Genomic DNA, 11,578 nt, shown 5'->3' on the forward strand with positions numbered 1-11,578 from the left:
AAGGTATGAAACGATTAACAAATTCACACGAACTAAGCATTCATGCACTAGAGAGAGTAAATCAACTAAGTGAAGATAAACTTATCCAACCAGTTTCTAAGCAATGGCATTAAGCAAACCATATTCAGAAAAGATAGAAGAAATCAACAATAAAGAAACCGAAAATGCATTAATAACAAAACCTCAAGAGTTGTGATACATTACCAAATGAACTTAGTCCAGAAATTTAGCCTTCCATGGCAATGGAAGAGCAAACCGAAAATGAGAAATGAAAAAGGGTGAAACCCTAGCAGAGCCAAAAAGAGGGAAAACGGAAATGCCTTTTTGTTATAAAATGAGGCAAAGTGAAGTGTGTGTGTTTGGAGTGGGGAATCCGAATTTAACCCCTCCAACACACATAAACCGAATTGGGCCTAAACAATGGGCCCAAAGCCAAATTACAATAAAACTAACTCCTAAATTAAAAATACAATCTTCACTTCAACACATATTCTCGACTTCCATAATGCCCAAAATGCCATTGGTGCCAAATGTGATCTGAAAATGATAATAGATTTAATCAGGCCAAATAATCCCAAATTAACTCATTTTAGGAATATTAGTCCAATAAAGTCTAAAACACTAAACCATGTGAAACAAAGTCAATTAGGCACCAAGAATCATCAATCATGCTAAATTGAGGTTACGAATAGTGTGTAATATATTGCTCATCACACGACCTTCCAAATGTTTGTGTCAATGGCCTCTATGAATATCCTCATCCTGAATTTCCAATACGCATAGCCCTTTCCAGTAAACACAGTAGGGCGATTGATTAAGGAACCTTCACCACCAATGGGATTTGTAGAGCCTCTGTTTTCTATTCCTAGGATCACATGAATTTAGCGATTAAGCTGATACTAATTTGAAATAGCTCTGATGCCACTTGTTTGGATAACAAGAGCTCTAATACACCTAGAGGGGATGAATAGGTTTATTTTTGTAATATTCAAACTTTTAGGTTTTGAAAGATATTCGCAGATTTTCCCTGATTTAATCGATTAACAACTTACTTAATCAATTAATATTTTCTTGTAGTTAATCGATTAACTCATGGTTTAATCGATTAACTCGATCTATTTCTTGAAAATCTTTAGTTCTTTGACACAATGGCATTCAATGATGAATCTGTTCTTTCATGCACTTTAACAATTGAATTTATGCAATCAATCATGCAGAGTCAACTATACAACAATCCTAATATGAATTCAATGTACGAAAATATAAATTGATAATTGCTTAAACGTAAATGATTAGGGATAAGTCAATTTGAGACGTTCAATTTTATCTTGGTTTGATTGCCAACCACTGCAGTCTACATCCAGTCCTCCCTTTCAGATCTAGGAGATTTGCTTTCACTATGAAGAATTGACATGTTCTTACAAACAATCTTCCACCAAGAACATCTTGGACCTAACTTCTAATGGACAACGTCACCACTTCTGGCTTAGGATTTCTAAGAATTCTTCTCTCCTTCTATGGTGATACCTCACACCTTGAAAGATGAATTACAAATTAAATGTTCTTCTTATGTCCAATTTTTTGCTTGTATACACTCAATTCAGAATATCTAAACCTTCTTGATATATCTCACAATCTTAGAACATGATGACTCCTCCAAACTTACAACTTTCTTTGTCCCCAAACAAAAGGAAACAAACTACTAACTTGGCTATGAAAAAATTCAGTTTGAGCAAGATCAACAATATACATGATTCTTTTAAGTTCCATGAGATTTGTTTATGATTATGTGATTTTAACTCAAAATGCTTCAAACTAATAATAAATACATCTTTTCAAAAATTCAGTTAACATTTCACTTATAAAAAATGATATGAATCAAAGATATGCATTTTCACACACAGTTCAAGAATGGAACCAATTAGGTAAGTGTTTCACTCGAATATAACTTAGTTGGTTTGCTTGAATTTAATTTAATTTTTAATCTTCACACTTACTTTTATAGCAGAATTTTCAAGGATCATAAAGGTATTCCTTAGGTTGTAATGACGCCTAACTATAAAAGAAAATTGGTTTTTCAGGATATTCAAAAGATATTTTCAAAGTTAAAAGAGAGCCAAATATGATTTTTCTTTTAAGCACATGTCTCTTTTCAACTTTTACCTTTTCTTCTTTTTCTTCCTTCCTCAATATTTTCTTGACCTTATTGTGTAACTCTTTTTTACTTTTCTCAATCTCTTTTCACTCCTTTATGTTTTGAGTTTTTCTTTACTTATGATTTGTAAAGAGATTGAGATTTTTTTTTTACCATTTCATTACACGACCAACAATTGCCCCCAACTTAATTTTTTTCCATCAACCTTCTTTCTGAAATACTCTCTTTTTACTTAGAAATACATGGGATAAAACTTTTATTTTTTTCATTTTGGTTTAGGGTTCATTTTGAAAAATATTTATTTTTATGGCTCAAAGGGTGTTCCTAGTTTTTGGTTGGTCATTTTTAGTTAAGTGACTTATTCTAAATTGAAAGAACTTGCCTTAATCATTTCCTATCAAATTTTTTGCAATATAGCAATGAGAAACTTAAACAAAATCAATTGTGAAAAAACCAACAATTTTCTCACACTATGGCTCACATAGTTTATGTGTTTGGCCTATACTCCATCACACTGTTGGTTTACGCACAACTCTTTGATTTTTAAACATTTTCACAAGTTCATGATAAATGTTTTTTTCAAAAGGTTTGTATTTTATCCAAGTTATGATATTATGAATTATGCATAAAAAGTTTCAGATTTTCATCTCATGTTGCTCACAAAAAGCTTGTTGGTTCACAAAGTTATAGATATCTTGTTTAAAACATGTTTAAGCTAAGTTTGTGTTATTTTCTAAGTTTAGTTTCAAAAATTCACTTTTTAAATAAAATATAAAAAATATACTAAGTAAAGAAATAAACTAAATTAGTAAGGAAGTAAACACACAACTAAAAAATGTAACAACTGAAAGAAGCACACAACATATGCATCAAACATAAACATATCCCCCTCTTAATTTTGTGGCTTGTCCTCAAGCCAAATTGATATTATGGAGATGTTTGATGCATATGACATATAAAATAAATAGAAACAGAAAACTAAAAACTAACCAACATTGGGTTGCCTCCCAGGAAGCGCTCGTTTAATGTCAATAACTTGACGCATGTTATTCATTGTTGATCAAGAGTTTGCATATGCATTCACACAGTTTGGGTGTGATCCATACACATTAGGAGAATAAAAAATTTCATTATCCTTTAGTTGTAGTATCCTCTCCAAGATAGTAGTGCCTTTTAGAGCCAACTCCTCATATGTTTATTTGGTGATTTTGGACTTGTTTTCCTATAAATCATTAGAACTTGCAATATCTATATCTTTGAGATTAGTCTGAAAATTTACATGAATTTATCTATGTCTAATACATTATGTTCATGAATAAAATTTGCTTGACAGAAATTCCAATCAAACAACAAGTATTGTTCATGAAAACGATGTTTAGAAATTTAGTTAAGCATTTTACAAGTCCAATGATAATATGGAAATCAAAACAGCATTTTATGGACATCTAAATATCATATTCTCAAACCAAACAAGAACATATGAATCCAATCAGAAATTTATGAATTCATTTGGTTATATGATAAACCAAACAACAACTTGGTAAACCAAATAACAACACTTTTTTAGGAGTTCTCAAGTGTAGAAAAAATTATATTAGGCATATATTCAGCAAGCATGCTATTCGTTTAAAAATTTATTGCACAACTTAAAAATCATCAACTAAGACATGTTTGTGGAGATATTGGTTAAAATATCACAAAATAAAACATGTTCATTAAAATTGCATGGTGAATACTTAACTTTCAAGGATTAAAGTAGGTTCCCTTCTTTTCTTTTGAAATTCCAACCCCTTATCATTGTTCACTTCAATCCCTCTTTATTTTGTTCTTTTGAAAAGGTTGATGAGGGGTACCTCCACACTGCCTATAAATTTTATAGCAACAACATAGGTTTCTTAATTAGTTGGTTTACTCCACTAGTTCCAACTTTTTCTTTCTTTTTGTATTTTGTAATTTTTAGATGTACAAAACAGAAAAATAAAATAAAGGATGTACAAATAGCAAAATAAATTTATACAAAAGTGAAAGAAAATTGTATTTTCAATTACTAGTGATTAAAGATGTAAGTATAAATTTTTATTAATTCACAATTCCCCGACAATGGTGTCATTTTGTTGAAAGGTTTAACTCACTTGAACAATGTTTTCCTGGCAACGACAACGTTTTGTTGAAAGGTTTGGTTGGTCATCATAAGAGTAAGTGTAGAGGGATGGTGATAAAATAAAAGAATAAAAAAGAAAGAATTGTTAGTGTGTTAGTATTGTTAGGATGTTAGCATGTTAGTTGTTAGCATGTTAAATACTAACAATATGTACATTACACTTTTAATATAGTTGCAATCTATGACTTAGATTGTACTTATGAAATAGTCTACATCACTCTTGACATAGTTGCAATCCATGAATTGGATTGAACTTATGTAATTGGATTTTTATTTCAAAAAAACAATTATAATAAGACTTTGACTATATTTACTCTTAAATCCCGTTTAAGATTTAATTGTAGTATATGGTTATGTCGTACCATAGAGAATTGCTTAATAGAAATGTAATCATATTATGTATCTTTTATCAATAGCAAGAGTTTATAATAAGTTGTTTTAGTAATTTTATAATGGTGATAAACATAAAAAAGTAAAGAAACTACGTACTTATAAATTCAAGAGAAGAATATGGTTAGAAGGATGGAGTGATTTCTTGAATAACATTAACACGATACTTTATGCAAGTTATGTGTTATACCTTGGTTAAACCACACACCAGGTTCTTAACTTTCCTCCCAGTGTCTCGACCTAGAAATGATGATTTCCAAACCTTGCATAATGTACTAATCAATAGTTAACTATCACTCATCCGAGTAGGTTGTCACATCCTACGTCAGATTTATTAACATTGATTAGCCTTGAATACAAGTTCCTTAAAATAGATGTTAATCTGGTAAGTGAACTAAGGTGTATGTTCTACTTTTTAGTTCACTTGTTAACACTTCAAGAAAAAGTATTTTGGATCTTTGAATCAAGTTTTAGGTGATTAAGCTAAAACTATATTAAGAACTTCTTAAAGGATCAATATAACCAAAGTAATAAATTGTATAAATGAATCAAAGAAGATACAAAGGAGTTTAAGAAATTACACCATAGTCCAAACCTTTTAGGGGCTTAGGCATCCAAAGATTGGACGCTTTTGGTTATAAATGATTATACAAAATCAAGTTTTTCTACATAATTTGCCAACACCATTCTCTCTAAATTTCTATGAAAGAACACTCTAAAAATAGCCTGAGAAATATGAGAACAGAAAATGGTATGTATAATGTATGAATGGCATGTACAATGATATAAAAGTGTGGAGACAAGGTCTCCTTTTTATAGACAATGAGGTGGGCTCCTATCTTGGTGTTTGGTGCTAATGCCTACCATGCTTTATTTGGGTGGTTTTCCCATGTGCTAAGATATTGGCCAACCACTTAGCCTTCTCCTAGCTAGTCTAGCCTATTGTGGGCTAGACCAAGTAGCTTACACACCTAGCCAACTAGCATCTCATGCATGGTGACACCTCCTACTTGACTTGTCTTTGCATGTGTCATACATAAAGTCATGCTTAACTTGGTTTCCTTTCTTCTTAAGTTAAGCTTGCATGGTTGCTTGGCACGCCTAGCATGATTCTTTCAAGGCAAGTTAAGCTTGGCTAATTTCTTAGCACGCCTAGCTTGATTTCTTCAAGGCAAGGTAAGCTTCCTTTCTTCAAGTCGAAGCAATCTTTTTCAGCAAACAAGTTAAGCGCATAGAACGTCACGCTTGGCTTATTTGTTTTCATTAATTCTTTTTGTGCTTGTGGCTTGTGATCTTGGCTATCATTTTATGTATTTCATGTTGATACTTTTTCCTACAAAATTCAGAAAGGACTTGGACAAGAGGTGATACTTTTTAAACATGATTAATTAAGATAAGTGCCATAATAAGTGATAGAAAAGTAGTACATTTTGGCAATTATCAATGATGTATGATCAAGAGATGCAAAGGTTCAAAGAAAATTTTGATGTGATATGAATGCTTGAATGTCACTTATCAAAGATTCATGAAAAACTCTTTATGTTTCAAAGTATCTAGCTCTTTTTTTTCATAAAATATATGGTTTGATCTCGAAAAATGTGTCTATTACTCATGGAAATTGTTGATTATAATAACCTTCATTTTCAATAAGTTTTATGTTAGTTTAATCGATTATATAGATTCTTAATCGATTAACGTTCTTTAAAAATTCAAGATTTCAAAACTAACACTGACTTATTCGATTAACTATAAACTTAATCGATTAACGAGTTTCCTATTTTGCCAAGACTTAATCGATTAACTATTAACTTAATCGATTAACTATTTTATGAAAAACACTTAATTGATATGCTATGAACCTCTAACATGATTTAGAAATGTATGATGCATGATTTGAAATGTAATAAGTTTAACCTTGTTTAATGTGCATTAACGTTCATGCATGATTTCATGATTTTGAAGTGTTAAACAAGGTTGAACTTATATCATTTTAAAATCATGCATCATACATTAGTACATCATGATAGAGGTTCATAACATATTTACTAAGTGTTTTTCAGAAAATAATTAATCGATTAAGGTTATAGTTAATCGATTAAATCTTTGCAAATGGGAAACCCGTTAATCAATTAAGTACATGGTTAATCGATTAAGTTAGTTTCAATTTTGAAATCTTGGATTTTTAAAGAATGTTAATCGATTAAGTCTCAACATAATTGATTAATATAACATAAACAAATTGAAACTGAATGTTATTTTAACTAACCATTCCCACGAATAAACACATGAAATCACAAAAAAAATCAAGATCAAACAAAAAGTTTTCTGAAAAAGTGAGCAAGATGCTTTTGACAAAAGGTAAGAGAAATTTCAAGAATCTTTGAAGAGAGAAATTCAAGCATTCATCATATCAAACTTTCTTAAAACCTTTGCATCTCATAATCATTCATCTTTATATTATGAGATTGTGAGATTTATCAAGAAGGATTATATTCTAAATTGAGCGTATGTTATCACAAGAAAAGGTGCAAGATTTCTGTATACAAAAAAAGAACGATTGCGTTGTAATTCATCTCTTAAGGTGTGAGGTATCACCATAGAAGAATTATTATAATTCCTAAGCTATAAGTGGTGAGGTATCCATTAGAATCTAGGTCCAACACATTCTTGGTGGTAGATTATTTGTAAAGACATTCAATTCCCTCATAGTGAAATCAAATCTCCCAAATCAAAAGGGGAGGACAAGATGTAGATTGCAATGGTTGGCAATCGAACCATAATAAAATTGATTGTGTCAATTTCTCTTATCCCTACTCTTTTACGTTTACACAATTATCAATTTATCATACATTGAAGTGATTTCATATTAGGATTGTTGCATAAGTGTGATTGCATGATTAATCGTATTAATTGAACTATTAAAGTGCATGTAATAACAGTTTCATCACTGCATTTCATTGTGTCAAGAAAAAAAGATTTTTGAGAAAACTAATTGACTTAACCGGTTAAGTCTATTCTTAATCGATTAACTAGAGAATTTTGTTAATTGATTAAATGATCTTTATTCAATTAAAACTAGTGAAAATCAGTGAATAATTTTCATAATCGAGAAGTTTTAATTATAAGCCGAACCACATATTGACCCTTAGGTGTGATAGAGCCCTTATTACCCAACATCATGTAGTCATGTATGAATATTAATCTCATATACGTCATAATCGTCATCCTAATTTGTGAGATTTTCATTTGGTTCATCTTTCCTAGACTATACCCATTCAAAACATCTTAGGACCTAAGGAAATGAAAATTACTCTTAAGCTTTTGTTGATCCTCTTCACGCTTGAATTTGAGTCTTCAATGTTGTTGTTGATTTAATTTTATCCATATCTTCATGTTTTGCCTTCATCAAATATATGAAATGCACATTTGCTTTCAAAATACGACTCATTTAATCCAAAAGTCAAAAAGACGAGGGACATGTCACGCTCGCAAGACGTCACCATTGTAGAAATGGTACAAACCCCGAAGCTTACCCAGTTTACCAGGTGGCACAAAATTGAAGAACAAGTAATCAAGAGGATTGTTGCATATACAAACAATATATTCAAAAAGAAACTGAGAGGTTGTTTCCCACGCTTGGCCATACACTTGGAAGTTCTTACCACCAGAACAAACAATGGGTCTACCAGCATGTCTGGCCTACCAACCATACTGAAAGGCTAGGGGCAACAATTTCATCCCGATTCCGGCATACACATCATGACCGAGCATTCTCACGTCTCATTTGGGCAACCCGAGCCATTAGTTATCGATTAGGTAGAAGCGACAAGATAGTATATAACCACTTTTGACCCTTTAGTGCTACTTCGCCTGCATGACACAGACATTTGCTACATGTCGCATGCTACCTACACCCTATTGTACCTCTGAATAGCAGATAGAATGGACCAATAACATAACGACACATACCAATATGAGTGAAAGTCAACTATCCATAGAGTACGGATCTACTAAAGCCACCTAAGATGGGAAAAGCAACATTCGCTTGTCTGGGATAGGCCTGACATGCCATTTGATCGACCACCTCTGTAGCATCTACAAAAGAATAGGCTTCTCACTTCTCCACTATAAATAGCGCATTTCCCTTTGAGGAAGTTTACTTAACCTTTTGAACTTACTTACTTACTCTTCATTCTATCTATTATTAACTATTTTATGATATTCTACATATCTTTGTCATATACTGACTTGATCTTCGGAGAACATTTTCAAGTACATCCCCCGATAGGCTCAAGCGTACTCAGGCTATACTAAAATATTCTAGCAGATTTCTACCATCTACATCCACTTTCTCAAGACCAAAGAACACTGCACATACTCATTTTCTAAAGAAAAAAAACTCTTCTATTTTCTCTTGTCACACAAAAACCTTGGCTCTCCTTTGTCGCGTGAGTTGAAGATTATGTTTCTACCTTTCATTGTTCCTTAGTTCATAAAACATTGAATACATGGTACCACCCTTGTGGTGTGTAGGAAAAAATACATTCTAGAAACAAAAAGGGTTTCTGGAGTTCTATGGTGTAATTTGATTTTTGTGAGAGAAGTAAATATTATACTTAAATTAATTTGTTAGTTTATGTTTGAAGGGAAATTGATGTTATAAGCTTTATTTTTAAAGAGAGAGTAATGACATATTTCAGTTGTTGAAGTTTTTTCGTGAGCACCAACTTAATCCCTAGTAAACTTAAATTACTATTTTGGTTCTCAATATTTGATATGTAGACTCAAGTTAGTCCTTTTGTCTTTAACTCTGTTAATGTTAACAAAGTTGATCATGTAGCACATTAAGTGCTAAAGTGGCCACACCCGTGCAATCATTGTTGGAATTTTGTACAACTCATCAATACGACGTCGTTTCCCTTTATTTTTTTCGATATTGCGAAACATGACGACATCATTGTATTTTAATTTTTTAAAAATAATAAGCATTTTCTTTGCAAAAAATATAGGTTTTTCTTCCTCTACATCATCTTCTTCTCCATAAACAATGCAACAGAAGAGCCATGTCCACACTCTTCATATGACATGACTCTTCGGTCACAATGTTTATGGGGAAGAAGAAGGACATGTATTTTCTAAAATAAAAAAAATAATACAAAATAATGTTGTTTTGTAAATGTTTATTTTCTAAAAATTTAAAATAAAACGATGTCATTTTTATTAAAATATCTAAAAAATAAAGGGAAATGACATCATGTTGATGAGTTGTACAAAATTTTAGCAAAGATTATACAAGTGTTGTCACATTAACACTTAATGTGTCATGTGATCGACACTATTAATGTTAACAAATGACTAAAGATGAAAGGACTAATGTGATTCTATATTTTAAAATTTGGGAACTAAAATGATAATTTAAATTTATTATGGACTAAGTTGGTCATAAAAAACTTCATGAACTGAAATGAGTAATTACTCTAAAAGAAAATATTTGTTTTTTAATTTAAAAGATATATACTCATTTACTTCCTTTTGAAAACTACATGTGTGTATGAATCAAGTTACGAACTTATCCCCATTAATTAGTTAGTGGTTGTGGGTTTATAATATTGATGATGCTCAAAGACTTGACAAGTAAGGGATGAGTAAAATAGGCAACATGAAGTTTAAGTAATTAACCAAAACATCAAAGGTGATTGAAAACTTATTCCAAACCCTTGTGATCTTGTTCTTGTGTTATATCATGGTCTTAATGATGAAGATAATCTCAAAGTAGGATGGAAATACGAATTGAAATTGGTCTTGGTGAACAAGTCTCACTCTTGAAGAATATATAGCTAATTAAGTAAAGTCCTAGTATATTATTCTCGATAAAAGTAGAAATGATTATTGAATTGGATTAAAGACATAATTTCTATATTTAACTAGTATTTGATGGAGAATGTTATGAATTGAACTTTTTCCAGGTTAGGCACAATTAAGAGAGTTTATCCAACTCACTTGAAAAACACGTGTAGGAAGGTTGTGGTGAGTGGAAAGATAGATGATAGAAATATTCTGAGAAATGAATGAGCTACATTGATAATATAGAAGACAAAAATCAAATCTATAACATTATATTTAAGAGTATAAAATATTTCTTGTTATAAGGAGATAAATTTAACTCTTCAACTAGTTAAACTTTGACATTTATCTTTCAGTCAATAAATTCTTAAATTTAATTTTTTTAACTTCATTGTGTTTTAAATGGAGGATAACCACCTTCCCCCATTTCATTCACTCAATTTCCAAACCACAGCTTTACATAAAACCCATCTCATTAAGTTACATAAAGTTGGGAGTTCATTTTTCTCAATGTGTGCACCAAGTTGGGGGTTCATTTTTGTTAAAGGATAATAAATAATATAATGACATTTTCTATGCAATAGTGAGATGTTGTTGATTTGAGGGTTATTTTCAAATATAAAATTGAATGTGTAATGGATGAGGCCTTATCTTTAAATCTATGTGGGTATTGTGTCTCCCGTGGCCATGATTTGACCCATTAGCTAATTTTATGTTTGTGGATATGATTACCATTTATTCTCTAGTTTTTATTTTTCATTTTTTAGTAAAGTTCATTGCTGACAAAAAAAAAAAATATGATTTGACCCACGAGGCATAGGAAAAGGAATTGAATTTTGTGGTTGCCGACCATTGTTCTTCATTTGTTTGTGTCTTTTTTTATATTTGTTTTCCTTGCCTAACTCTTCATTTTTTTTCCTAAGACCAGAAGAAATGAAGACCAAAGGCTATTATCTTCTTCTATATACACAATTAAATTGAGAGTTTTTAATTGAAGAATTAATTATATTAAAGACAAGTGTCAAAGT

The sequence above is a fragment of the Lupinus angustifolius genome, chromosome LG19 (assembly GCF_001865875.1).
Source record: "Lupinus angustifolius cultivar Tanjil chromosome LG19, LupAngTanjil_v1.0, whole genome shotgun sequence".
Classification (NCBI taxonomy): domain Eukaryota; kingdom Viridiplantae; phylum Streptophyta; class Magnoliopsida; order Fabales; family Fabaceae; genus Lupinus; species Lupinus angustifolius.